Source organism: Octodon degus, unplaced genomic scaffold (genome assembly GCF_000260255.1).
Source record: "Octodon degus isolate 3935 unplaced genomic scaffold, OctDeg1.0 scaffold00014, whole genome shotgun sequence".
NCBI lineage: Eukaryota > Metazoa > Chordata > Mammalia > Rodentia > Octodontidae > Octodon > Octodon degus.
Genome location: NW_004524590.1, coordinates 21,718,725 through 21,733,011, shown reverse-complemented (window position 1 = coordinate 21,733,011; position 14,287 = coordinate 21,718,725). Strand labels below are relative to the sequence as shown.

At 37.5% G+C, this 14,287-nt stretch overlaps 1 protein-coding gene and 1 non-coding gene across 2 annotated transcripts in view; one reads left to right on the top strand and one right to left on the bottom strand.

Annotated features, from left to right (window-relative positions):
- The window catches only part of R3hdm1 (R3H domain containing 1), a 213,253-nt gene that overhangs the window by 160,673 nt on the left and 38,293 nt on the right, over window positions 1-14,287 (bottom strand). The gene's annotated exons all lie outside the window — the stretch shown is intronic.
- On the top strand, window positions 362-472 carry LOC111815321. The gene has a single exon (XR_002820027.1). It is a non-coding gene; the product is annotated as a U6 spliceosomal RNA (small nuclear RNA).

Genomic DNA, 14,287 nt, shown 5'->3' with positions numbered 1-14,287 from the left:
GTACTGGTGACTGAACGCAAGACCTTGCACTTGCTGGGCAGGTGCTAATGCCTCTGAGCTATATCCCTGTTGTAAGTCCAGAAGTTGCTGCCTGCTTGGTCCCACCCATGGTTCTCTGACACTATGCCACAATATTTTCTGTAATCCTTCGTCAATCTCAGTCTTGGAATACAAGGAAGAACAGCTGCTTAGAACAATTACAATACTTTTGGCTAACGTACCATCAAAAAACCCAGTAGCAACAATTATAGCCTAGAAAATGACAAACTGAGATAACTATTAATTTTTCCCTTTAACCTTATGAACTAGATTTGTAGTTATCTAACAATATCTAAAATGGACCAGAAAATTATATGCTGTAGTGCTTGCTCGCTTTGGCAGCACATATACTAAAATTGGAACGATACAGAGAAGATTAGCATGGTCCCTGCGCAAGGATGACATGCAAATTCGTGAAGCATTCCATATTTAAAAAAAATTATATGCTGTATATGAGTCCTTAATATGACAATTTTGCCCTCAGAGGTCAAATGGCTTAGGGAAAAATGAAACACAGAGGAAAAGGAAGACATTAGAAGAAAGACTGGAGGGCAAAGGGGGATTATACTAACCTCGGGAAACTGGTGCAGAAGACTGGAGGTAAACAGAGAAAGAAGATGAGAAGAATAGAACAATAACCAGAGAGGCTAGAATCCATGTTCACATTTATATAAAAACAAGATCAAACAATGAAGGAGAGAAAACAAACAAAACAAAAAACCACCAGCACAACAAAAAACAAATGAGAGGATAAAAAGTTCACTTCCAGATTTGACTCTGCTGTCAGTGGTAGACAAAATATGGAGACAGAATCCTGACCCATCCTGATCTAGTCCTGCAAGCCAGCAGTAGTAGCTTTTAGGTGGGATACTGGATTAATTTGAGCCTATACCTTCTGTTCAAGACCACACTCATTCAGACTGCAGCCATCAGTGAATCTTCTGTGGACCTGAGACCAGCTGGAGTCACAAGACACAGCCAGCAGCAGTTCTGAATTCTGAGCTCATTTAGCTCCTAAGATGGCTCCTGGCCAACTGTTCTCTTCTGTGGGATGAGTGAGCCCTCAGCACTCACCACCAGCTAGTGTAGTCTTTCATGCCCACTGCTGCATTTCTCCAGAGGCCTCTGGGGGCACCAGGAGTCACCATGTGTCTGTAGGTTTGAATCACTCCTGTCTGCCCAGTGAGTGTTGACCCAGAAAGAAGATGCTGTCTGCTACCTCTTTCCTCTTCATTAAAGTTCATCCCTGGGGCCGGGGAGATGGCTCAGTGGAATAAGCGCTTCCCTGGCAAGCACAAGGGCTTGAGTTCAAGCCCCGGTTCCACCAAAAATAAACAAACAAATAAATAAAGTTCATCCCTTTACTCTCTGTGAGCTTCAATTTGCACCTCAAATCCTTCCTGGATCCAAGGAACCTATTTCCCTCTCTTGTCTTTCCCATACTGCTATATTCGTGTCCAGATGGCAACTCTCAGAGAGGCTTTTTCTCTGCTGCTTACCACTCCACCATCCTGGTGCCTCTCTACTCTTATTTATTTATTTATTTATTTATTTATTTATTTAGTGGAAACAGGGATTGAGCTCAGGCCCTTGCACTTGCCTGGGAAGCGCTTATTCACTGAGCCATCTCCCCGGCCCCATCTACCTACCTTTTTAAAGTAGCAACAATACTCTATTATGTGGCTATACTATTATTTATTCAATCATTCTGTCTGAGAATGTAGACATATTTCATAATTACAAACACGTCTAAAATTTAAAAAAAATTATTACAGCAAAAGATACATGGCCATTAATCCTCCTCAAAATACTATCACTTTGAACACACCCCACCATACTTATCACTTTCTGAAGCAGTTCTGGAAATCATTTCTTGTCTTTAATTACTCAGTTGTTACTGTCTCAATGTTCTGAATATATGCAAAACATTAACCTTTCACAGTCATTTCGACTTTGTGAAAGGATCACAAGCCTATTTTAGATCTGATGAAAAAGGTGAATAAAAGCACATAACGTTGCTTTACCATATGCAGCAGAGACATTCATCATTATTTTTACTACTGTGTTTTAAAAAGGCAAAAGAGGACTTTGAGACTGCTTTACAAAGCAGGAAGCATGATAGGATAAATGTGGTTGAAATAAGGGGGGAGTATTTTAAGAGGGTATTAATGGCAATTTCTTTTAGTGTAATAAACTGTTACAATTTAAATAAATACCATTGGGGCTGGTGAGATTGCTCAGTGGTCTAAAGCACCTACTTACAACAGGCTTGGCAAAGCACAGGGACCACAGTTCGATCCCCAGCACCACATGCCGGCCGGCCCCGCCCCCTGGTGGGCTAAGCTGGCCACACACACACACAAAATAAATAAATAAATAAAATAAATTTAAAATAAATAAATAAATACCATTATTATTATTGGTTCTTGTATACTTAAAGAAGATTTATAGAAGTACCATTATTGGGTTGCATATGTACAATTACAGTGGTACCTGGTTACAAACTTAATTTGTTCTATGATTCTGGAGAAAATGGCCACATTCATGTTGTTGCCTAATGCAGTTTAAAAACAAAAGTGTTCACAAACAGAGGTACCACTGAATTAGATTTTGCTGTCCAGAAGGGCTATGCCAGTTTGCACTCCTATTAACAATGTATGAAGGTGCTTATTCCCTAGTCTCACAATACAGCATGCCCTCCTTACCAGTTTTCACCAATATGACAGACGAGAAATAAATGGTATTTTGGTACTTTTAAAATTGTTATTCTGGTGAGCATGTTTTCATGTTTAAGGGCTTTATTTTCATTTTTTTGTTGAGTTGTAATCCCAACCCTTGCAAGGCTGAGAGAGGAGGATTGGTGAGTTCTAGGCCAGGTCAGGCCAGGTTCCCTAAAGGGCTCACAGCCAGCCTCTACTGCATATCAAGACATTGTCTTTAAAAAAAAAAAAAAAAAAAAAAAAAATCCCTACTACAACAGACTGAAAGAGTAGTAAGATCGAAAAGGTACAACAGATACTGTAAAAGGGAAAGAAACTACTCAAAAGAAAGAACCGGGAGGGGGAAAGGAGCAAAGAAAGGTGAATAACCTTTCTTTCACACACTCACACACATACACTAATAATTGTACTACTGATTTCATTCATTGAAAGGAACGGTTAGTGCTTATATTGTATGATCAATTTTGCATGTCTATATCTGGTAATCTAAGTAATTATTTTGAAGATAATGATATGTATCTTCTTGTTTTAAAATTCTATACTGCTTTTATAGTTTTTCCTATTTAAATAAAATCAATTTTTATGCCATCACTGAAGGGAAAACTGGTAATGTCAAAATCTAAAGTCTTGGGCTGGCCAAATAGATCAGCGGACTAAAGTGCCTGCTTAGGCAGAGTGCAGGGGCCAGGGTTTGATGTCCAGTGTGCCATGCCGGCCCCACCCCTGGGGCAAGCTGACACAGTGACTGAGACTGGGCCATGGTGGCAAATGCCTGGAATTCTAGCACTTGGGAGGCTGAAAATAGGAGAATCACTATGAGTCTGATCTATGTAGTGAGACACTATAAGCCCTGTGCCAAATACATTTAAAAAAAAAAAAAAAAGAACAATTAAAAAAAAGTGTAAGGTCTTCTCACCAAACTGATTTGGTAAATGATGAAGTACGTGTAAGCTGACTCATACATAACATAAGTGAAGTATTATATATATAGTTCATCTATATCTTGCAGATATACTAAAAATAAAAGAGTACTTTTTCCTTTAATTTAGTACATGACTATCGTTACTTATTTGAAAGATTTCACTTATGCAAGGACTTCAAGCTTTATTTTATTTTATTTTTTTTGGACTTCAAGCTTTAAACGCTTAGCTCATAGTTCAAGACAGGTTTAAAAGACATCCAAGTCAGCATCTTGACCTTTCTGCACAATAAAAACCACATAAATACAATGAATATTTATAATATATAGGATTACATGACAATAACTTGAGGTTTTGACAATGCTTTATTATTTATTACTATATGACAATGTCGTATAGGAAGATTACAGTCTATCTCCAGGCAAATCACAAAAACTAGGGCTGTTTTTTCATAAGATGGTATATTAATGTCTAAACTAGAGAAAGAGACCTAAAAATTTTATAAGAGGATAAAAGTTAAGATTAAACCACTAAACATAGTTCATCAACATTTCAAAGAGAAAGGGCTCCTGTCTGTAGATATAGGGGCACAGGCAAATCCTAGTGATAAGAGATAACCAAAGCCTAAGTTAGTTGTTTATTGTAGATTGCAGATAGGTACATTTTAGTGCAAGAAAAGGAGACATAAGGAACTCTGCAGAAGTATCTAATAGTATTTAACAAGTTATATAAATCTACTTTTTGTCAGAAGTTTAGGGGGAAACCTACAAAAATCAAAGACACAAGAAGAATCCAAGACAGACAGTGATTTCAAAACATCCAAAAACCTTTCTGAAGACAAACAGCAAACTAGTATTATGGAGTGAAAGATGCAGAAAAGACGTGGCTCAATAGTGGAGTCTGGCCTAGTAAAACAGAAAAGTAACCAGTAAGTCTCCAAAACCAGTGGTCAAAGTGACTCAGTATCAAAGTCCCATTAAACAACAACAGATTACAATGTAGACATATAGAAGGTTAAAGAGCACTAACCTGTACATCTTAACTGTATTCTGATTTTCCAGAAAGAGAACCTTAAAGAAAAGCTCTGCTATAAGGATGCAAATTAGTAAAAGGTGATAGTACCACAGATCAATAACTTTAAAATGTTTATAAAAATATGATTAACATTTCAAAGGTTTACACATATACCAGCTACTTTAAGAATGGAAAATACAGGGTTGGGGAGATAGCTCAGTGGCACAGAGCTTGCCTGTCAAGACGAAGGTCCTGAGTTTGATTCCTGGTTTTAGAAAAAAAAAAAAAAAAAAAAAAATACTGACAAAATCACTATGAAGTATGCAGTGATTGTATTATGATAAAAAATTTTCCCATATACTTTGGCAACCAATTCTAAGACTTGACAATACTTCCAGTATTGAAATATTTATGCCCAATCCTCTCCAAACTAATTTTAATTCTATTTTTTTGTATTCACTCTGTAATAATGTACACATTATCAATAAATGGCTCAACTACTACACCTATAATGATGTTCAATAAAAAATTGTTAACTGTTAAATTACTGGTGCTTTATTTCTCCAGCTCATTCCAAGGCAGTGATATGACAATGCTTTAATAAAGACAATTATGACCAACACTCAATGCTATATACCAGGAAATGCCAACCATATTGAAGTTATTTAAATCTCAAGTAACCCACTGATTTAAGTATGTTTACCCCATTTTACATATGGAGAAATGAAAGCAAGTTAGGCTCTGTAAACTGCAAGATCTATTAGTCAAAATACTCCAAGTTAGAAAACTACAATGTCCTAGATAGCAGGTATCAATCTCAAGGAGCTAAATTTGATTATCATTAAATAAAGTTTAAAATTTAGTTCTTTATACTAAACATGATTTAATTGTTCAGTAGCCATGTGTGGTTAGTGACTACCATGCTGGCAAGTGCAGACAGAATACTCTCATTACTGCTGAAAGTTCTACTGGACAACATCATAAATACTGACTGCTGTTATGTGGAAGTTATTGTCCTTATTTAAAAAATTGGCATTATACTTGAACCATTTCAGTATTTTCAATATCTTGTTATTTTTCTCTCAATGATCACTTACCCACCATACTGTCTCGCAAAATATGTCCTCTAACACTGTGGACCCCCCAACTTCAATTTTTGTTAGTCTTTTTGATACAAGGTTTTGCTATGCAGTTTAGGCTGGCCTCCTGCCTCAATCTAAAAAGTCTGGGATTACAGGAATGGGCCACCATGCCCAGCTGCCAATTTCAATTTGAAGAATTACATAGGTCTAATTTACTCTAAGAGCACAAGCAAAAAATTCTGTACATTCCTTTTATATACAGGTCCATGTATTTGGTTCAGTGAATAGAGTATACACACACTCAACTCAGTTACTATTTCTGTTTTATAGAGTAATGCATTCCTCTACTTCAGATAATTATCAACCTGGTCATTAGCTCTGCTTGGCACCTAACTAAGTTTTCACTTTTAGGCCCAAGACTGAGAACATGTTGCAGTCTAGTATCTGACAATAGTTCAGTTCAGGGTTGTCTATGTTCCTTAAGGTTGGGTCATTCAGAATGTGCCATAAGCTCATCCTTGTCACTGGTTCATTCCTATTTCAAGGACATGAGGTCCAAGTAAGATAGAATTCATAGCCAACATTTTGTTCTTGGCAACATGGATGAAGTGATTTACAATATGCCTACAGAGAGGAAATAAAAGTCACATTACATACCACTTGAGGCCTGGTCCTGGCTAACTCTTGAACTTCAGTACTTTAGGACATATCATTATAATAGGTTGGTAATTTCCCTTTTGTTGAGTTAGTATGCTTTCAATTTCTTTTAATTATAATTTTAAAAAAGTAAAATTCACACAGGTATAAGTATCAAGTCCCTGGATATGGAAGAAGAGTAAGATGTTAAGAATATACTTCTCATACATACATATACACATTAAAAAAGACTGTCAAAAAAAATACATCAAAAAGATTGGTCAGAGGGCCAGGTATATAGCTCAGCAGCATAAGCGCCTGCCTGGCTCTTGCCTGGCAAAGTGCAAGGTTCTGAGTTCACTCTCTGGGCCCATACCAAAAAAGTCAACCAATGACAAAGGTACTTCCTTAACATCACTACATTCCTAAATACCACTGAAGAACAAGTGGAATAAAAATGGCACTTATTCAAGAATCCCAATTCTAGATTTCTGATCCAAAAGTTTTAGTTTGCATCTTAAGCTCTTCAATCTTTAATGGCACCTTTCTACAAGTAAGAATAAATACATTTGTAATGGAAGTTACAGCAGTATAATCTAGGTATGTAGGTAACTGGCAAAACAATAAGAACTAGAAAAACTAAGGAGAAAGATTTTAATAGGTTCTGGGGCTCTGAATTAAATGTGTTTTCTTTTATCATTAATTAATTAATTAATTTCAGTACCAGGGATTGAACTTGGGACCTTGCACTTGTCCGGCAGACACTTAGGCCACTGAGCTGTCTCTCCAGCCCCTTAAATGAGTTGTTTTAAAGTGACAATTTTGATTTTTGTTTTATTAACATTAATGATTCTTTCTCCAAAACAGAAAGGAAGGTCTGTCCAAGAATCTGACATACAGCACATGACTACATGGTAACTCAGTCACTCCTCTTGAACACACTATTAGTAGCTCTATTTGATTTTTACATTTTAGATCATCTATGGTTTGCCTTTTATACTGTTTTGTTCAGATATAAGTCACATATCAAACAATAGTATGCCAAGCAATAGGATAAGAGCCATTTAAAAGTTTTTAATATAGTCAGAGTGATATGATCATCACAATTTTAGAACATTCCCTAAAAAAGAAACCCTACTGTCCTTCCTTATCACTTACAAATCTCCCTTATTCCTAAGAGATAGAGATATCTACTAATTCACATTGTACTTATATAAATTTACCTATGTGGAATATTTAGGCATAAAGTATTTAGATATAAGGGTTTTTTGTTTTTGTTTTTTGTATTTAGTACAAGGTCTACAAGGTCTCACTACGGAGATTGGACTCTGATTCTCCTGTTTTTAGCCTCCCAAGAGCTGGAATTATAGAAGCACACCACACCCAGTCTTAACTGCAGTCTCAGTGATGCGGGGGAGGGGGTCGGGGCCTGCAGGGCACACCAAGTATGGAACCCTGGCTGCTGTGCTCTGTCTAAGCAGGTGCTTTAGTCTGCTGAGCTACCACCTGGCCGGCCCAAAGTATTCGGTTATTTGTCATTATCTTTTCACTTAGCATGTTTCCAAGGTTCAACCATGATTTAATGCATATCACTGATTCATTCCTTTTTATTTGCATAACCAAAGCATATTTTTACATATTATCAGGTTGACAAACATTTGACTTAGTTTTACTTTTTCAAAATCATGAATAAATGTTACAAACATTTGTGTTTAAGTTCTTTGCAGGCATGTATGTTCATCTCTTTTGGTTATATAATTAGAAGCGGCACTCCTGGGTCACATAATAAATCATGTGTGATCAACTAAGTGTTTTAACTGCCAGACTTAGTGGCATATGCCTGTAATCCCATTTATTTCAGAGCCTGAAGCAGGGAGATTTTGACTCTGAAACCAGCATGGGTAACATTTTCAGTCCTTGTTTCAAACATTTTAAAAGGCTAAGGATGTAGGTCAGTGGAAGAACATTTGCTGAGGATGCAAGAGGCTCTGGGTTTAACCCCTATAAGCCTAAAAAAATATTTCCAGTACTTTAGCAAGTGGGAGATTTCTTTGTTCAAAGTGAACTATTTCTTTGAACTATTTCTTTGCACTGTTCCACACTCCCATTAGCAGTAAATTTAGATTCCAAGTCTCTATATCCTTGTCAATATCACCTGACATTTTCACTATCGACATCATAGTGCACATGACATGGTATCTAACTGTGATTTTTATTTACATTTATTTCCTTGATGCCCTATGGTGTGTGTTATGGTTGATGCAGTGTCAACTTCAGAAGTTTAACTAAGTGACCCCACAGGGGGCCAAGGTCCTCACTTTGTGAATACCCTGGGCCTGTGTAAGTGGAGGGCCTGTAGCGTGCACACAATAAAAGGGAAGCAAAGAAGATTCCCCCACTCCATTTTGCTCTTGATGCATTGTCCTCCCCAACTATTTGTTGCCCTTTTGCCAAGCCATGCTGCCTTGGGGCCAGCTGATTATGAACTGAAACCTGCACATACTGTAATTTTGGGAACTGGGTATTTTCTCTCAGCAAGTAGGGAAAAATAAAACAACGTGTATATAATTTTTAATTTTTTCCAAATGTTGCATCAGGAGTGTGTTATCTGTACAAAGGAAGTTTATTAAGCTATAAAGGACATAAATTTCTTCATGTTTGTGTTGTTTTCTAGGGCTTGGGTGACAAAATAAACTTGATAACTTAAATGGTATAAAGGTAATCAAAGTGGTGGGAGGGAGCATATGAAGGTTGTGACACATCTGCTACAGGACTCTTATCTTATTAATGGTCATTTTCATGTTCTTGTAGTGATTTCCTGTATAAATATGTATCTTCAAGCTGGGTGTGGTAGCACACACTTGTAATGCCAGCACTAAGTGGTTGCAGCAGCAGGTCACAAGTCTAAGGCCAGCCTGGATAATTCACCAATAAAATCCTATCACAGAATTTAAAAAAAGCAGGAGAATATATCTGAGATTACCTGTCTCCAAACTTTCCCTTTTTGTAAGAACATCAATTATATTGCATAAGAAAATCACTCTATGCTAGTATGACTTCATCATAGCTAATTGCATTTATCACCATCCTACTCCAAAAAAGGTCAGTTTCTGAAGTACTAGGGGTTAGTACTTTTAACATATAAAATTAAGGGAACACAATTTAACCCACAGTGTTATAAAATCTACAGTTTGAAATTGGTGATGGTAGAAGAAATAACTGAGTCCCATTTTAGCATGTAAAAAATTAGATCTTGCTTAGTAAAAATGCTTTTCCCATGTACTATAAGGTTTTCAAGGAATGACACAGACTGGGATCTTTATCTAGATTAGTGTGTGTGTGGCTTAAAGTGCTACTGTTAATGAAATCAAAGAAAGCTAAGCACAGTGGAGTTTCTTTTGAAACAAATATCTAAAAAAAAGAAAAAAAATCACCTCTATATTTCAGAACATTCTAATGGCACTTCCATTATTACTTTACTTGTGAGTGTATTTTGGTGAATGTTAACTTTTTTTCATCAAATATAAATTATCATTTATATAGCATTACTAGAGAACAGTTCTAAAGACTTACAGAAGGAAAATGGTAAATTATTTCTAAGAACACAGGGAGTAGCTGAAGCTGGAGATAGATTACACACGATGGGCTGGAGCAAGGCCATCAGAAAACAAAGAGTTTCTGAGGCAAGCCATGTGAACAAACTGCTTCAGCTCCAAGAACACTTACTTAGCCTCACAGGGTACCACTGCGCAGGCAGGTTGCTAGGCAGAGGGGTGTTGTGACATCAACCTGCTGAATGTACAAATAAACACTGCGGTGGTTGAGCAGTTCCTTTCCTCCCATGTAGAGAGCAGGTTTCACCTGACCTCAGCTTTCTGTATTCTGACGCTTATCTTTATTTCTCCACCTCCCCCAACTTCAAGAGCTGTGCTAGATGTGGCATAATATTAATTTATCCCAGGAAATGTAGACTCACATATTTCTAAAGTGGCCAATTGACAAGGATATCAGAATTATAAGATCAGCATTCCTTAATCTTATTATAGTAAGTGAATTGCAAACTTGGGAAATTATAATTATAATGTGATTAGAGAGCTTTTTAAGAGCAATCTTATATATTAAAACACTTTTACTGTGGTGTGATGGTGCATACCTGTAATCCCAACTTGGGAAATTGAGGCAGAAGGATTACCAAGAGTTCAAAGTCGGCCTAGGCTATATAGCAAGTTCAAGGCCAGTCTGAATTACACAGTAAGACCCTATCTCAAAATAATATAATAAACAAAGAAGACCATAATATCCATAATTATCCTAGTCTTTAAATGGCTAATAATTGAAAACTAAAGTTAATCTTTTGAAACTCGCATTAATATTTCTGCAGACATTTGTCTTTGAAAACATCTTCAGGCTATATATAAATTATAATTTTGGTAAACTGCTTCAATTCTTAAGGAAAAGGATATTAATATTCTATGTTATATAATTACAAAAATATTCAATACTCAGCCTTCTAGTTATACAGTTAACACATTGTAACATATCAAGTAGTAATAATGTGATCTGATGTGTGAGATACTAATTTATAGCCATTAGAATGTCTAACATTAAAAATCAAGTAAATACAGTAGTGAGAATATGAAGAAACTAGAATTTTCTAGCACTATTGATGATAATGTAAAATGGTATTGCCACTAAGGAAATCAGTGTGCTAGTTCCATAAACAAGTAAAAAAATAATACAATTCATAGTTAATTCAGTAATTTTACTTCTGGTTTTATATCCTAAAATCATTAAACTCCTAAAGAGATATTTTTATATTCATAGTTATAACTGCATTATTCATAATAACCAAAAGACAGAAGAAACACTAGTGCCCATGGGGAGATGAACTGAAAAGACAATATATACATATACACAATCAGGTATTATTATCATTCCTAAGGAAATTCTGACATGCTACAACATGGTGATATATACATACAAAAGGAGTATTAGTCATTGTTTATAAGGAAGAAAAATCATATTAAAACATAGATGAGGGGCCAACTAGGTAGCTCAGCAGAGCTGAGTGCAGCAGCTGAGGTTTGATCCCTGGTATGCTGTGCAGGTAGGTGACTAAGACTGGGCATGGTGGCACGCACTAATAATCCCAGCACTTGGGAGGCTGAAAACAGGAGAATCACTATGAGTCTGATCTATGCAGTGAGACCCTATACTAAATATATTTAAAAAATAAATAGATGAACCTTAAGGATACTACACAAAATAAGCAACTTACAAACACACAAATATTTTATCATTCCATTTCTATGAAATACCCTGAGCAGTCAAATTCAAAGAGAAAGTGGAATGCTGATTGCTGGGAGCTGGGAAAAAGTGAGAAATGAGAAGTTGTTTAATAGATTTGCAAGATGAAAAAGAGTTCTATAGACTGGCTGTACAACTAAGAATATGCAATTAGTGCTACTGATTTAAACAGTACTGATTATTAAGATGGATCACATGGTAATTCTACTCTAATTTTTTGAAAAATTTCTATTAAGTTCCATCGGGGCCGGGTAGGCAGCAGCAGCAAGAATGGAATTCCCAGAAAACTCAGATATCCTGAAATGGGGGCAAAACCCGAAGCCAGATATCCAAAGGCAAACAGGAGAACCTTACCATATACAAATCTGGTTTCAGGGAGGTTTAAAAAAGATAGGTAGACTGGGCCCACCCAATATGCCAGAATCTGCATTTATTACATTGGGAGGGGACTAATACAATCAGAGAAGAGCCTTGGATCTTAACAATGGCAAGACCACTAGAAAAGGCTCTTAATTTCTGGTCCTCAACACAGGGCATCAGAAAAAGAGCTAAGAGTGGTGTTTTAGAGGGCACTGGCAAGATCTTGGGGAGATTAAAGATAGGCACAAAACCCTAATCAGGACCTAAATGTGGGCAACGAGAAGACCATAGCTAGGAGTTGTGGGTGTAGGCAGTTTCTACGAATGGCAAAAACCTGAGGGAAGAGACTAGACAGAATTTCAGATAGATAGGCAGGCAGGCACGCATGCAGGCATACACTCACTCACTCACCCACCCATCCAGTCTTCTCCCAAATATACAGTGGTGTGCTCATGGTACATCCTCCTCACTGCAAACTGGTACAGGAGTCCCTTATGACCTCATGTGGGGTTCTGCTGAAAGCAGCAGTCTAGAGGCTTCACCAAGTTCCAGTTCTAAAGACTGATGCAGTGGGGTAGTGAATGGGAAGGGCTGTGGCTAGAGAGATGGAGAGTGCTGCTCAGAGTGTATTCAACAGTGTGCCTGAAGGAAGGCTAGCAGAAACAGTTGTAAGATTTGCAGAGCAGGAAAGGAGAGGCAATGGTGAGGGCCTAGGTAGAAAACCCAGTACTACACATCACACTGCACCCTGCTCTCCTCAAATTAACTAAGCAGGCTGGGTCTTAAGAAAAAGGCAGCTGGCCTTTTGGCCAGAACCACCATCTTCCAATAATTTGTCAAAATGACTAACACAGAGGGCAAGAAGAGGGGAACCCGGTATATGTTTTCCAGGCCGTTTAGAACAGATGGGGTTGTTTCTTTGGCCACATACATGTGAATCTACAAAAAGGGTGATCTTGTAGCCATCAAGGGAATGGGTACTGTGCAAAAAGGAATGCCTCACAAATGTTACCATGGCAAAAAAGGAAGAGTCTACAATGTCACCCAGCATGCTGTTGGCATTGTTGTAAACAAGTAAGTTAAGGGCAAGATACTTGCCAAGAGGATTAATGTGGGTATTGAGCATATTCAACACTCAAAAAGTCGTGATAGCTTCCTGAAATGTGTCAAGAAAAATGATCAGAAAAAAAAGGAAGCTGAAGAGAAAGGTACCTGGGTTCAACTGAAGAAAAAGGCAGCAGAATGTGGTGGCGAGTATCTGTAATTCCAGCACTCAGGAGGCTAACGCAGCAGGAATGCCCTGAGTTCCATTTCAGCCTGGGCTACATTGTGAAATGCTGCCTAAAAAAGGAAAAGAATAAGGCAAAGCCCCACTGGTGCCCATGCCCAGAAAACAGACCCAGGCAACAGGAGGGAGGTGCATACAAAACGCCTTCTGGATTGACAAACCGGTCTCAAGGGCAGACATCTGGGCAGGTAAAGGGTGAATCTGTGTGTGGGGACCAACTCAGAGACATACAATAACACCAAGCTATGGACTGGTCAGGATGAGAAGTCACTTGTGGTCTCAGTTCTGCTCAGAGAACAGGGGAGCAAGTGAGTGCCACATCCAGAGGCCAACACAAGCCCCTCCTACAAGTCAATGCAACTCCAGCTCTGAATGGAGAAGAGATCTTATTTGGACTCAGAACACAATATAAAGAGGATGCTAATGACCTTCTAATGTTGCATCTATGTGGGGTCTTCTGTTTTTAATGCCTCTTTTCTTTATCCTTTTGTCTTGCTTCCCCTCCTTTCCTGAATTTATCTGATATGTGTAAAGGAGAGGAAGTATAAAGCAATGATTTAATCTAAATATTCTGACCTTTCAAATCAGAACTCTCACCAAAATGGAGATAAAAACATAAGCCAATTATAAGAATACTAATAGTTTCTGACACTCACTGCTTAGCTGAATCCCCAATGACATTTACTTTCCTCTGCATCCCTTATGCTCCCACAAATACTTTCTCAAAACCAGCTCTTTAGTACTTCCCTCTTATTCATAGTGACTTATCTCCCTCCTTTCTTCCTTTTTACCTCACACCACAATTATCTACCTGTAAACACTACTACAGTACAGACTTAATGGGGCATTTATAAAAGGCTGTAAGTTCAAAACAAGTCTTCATGCTGGTGACTAATGTATGATTAGATCTGTTGATATATA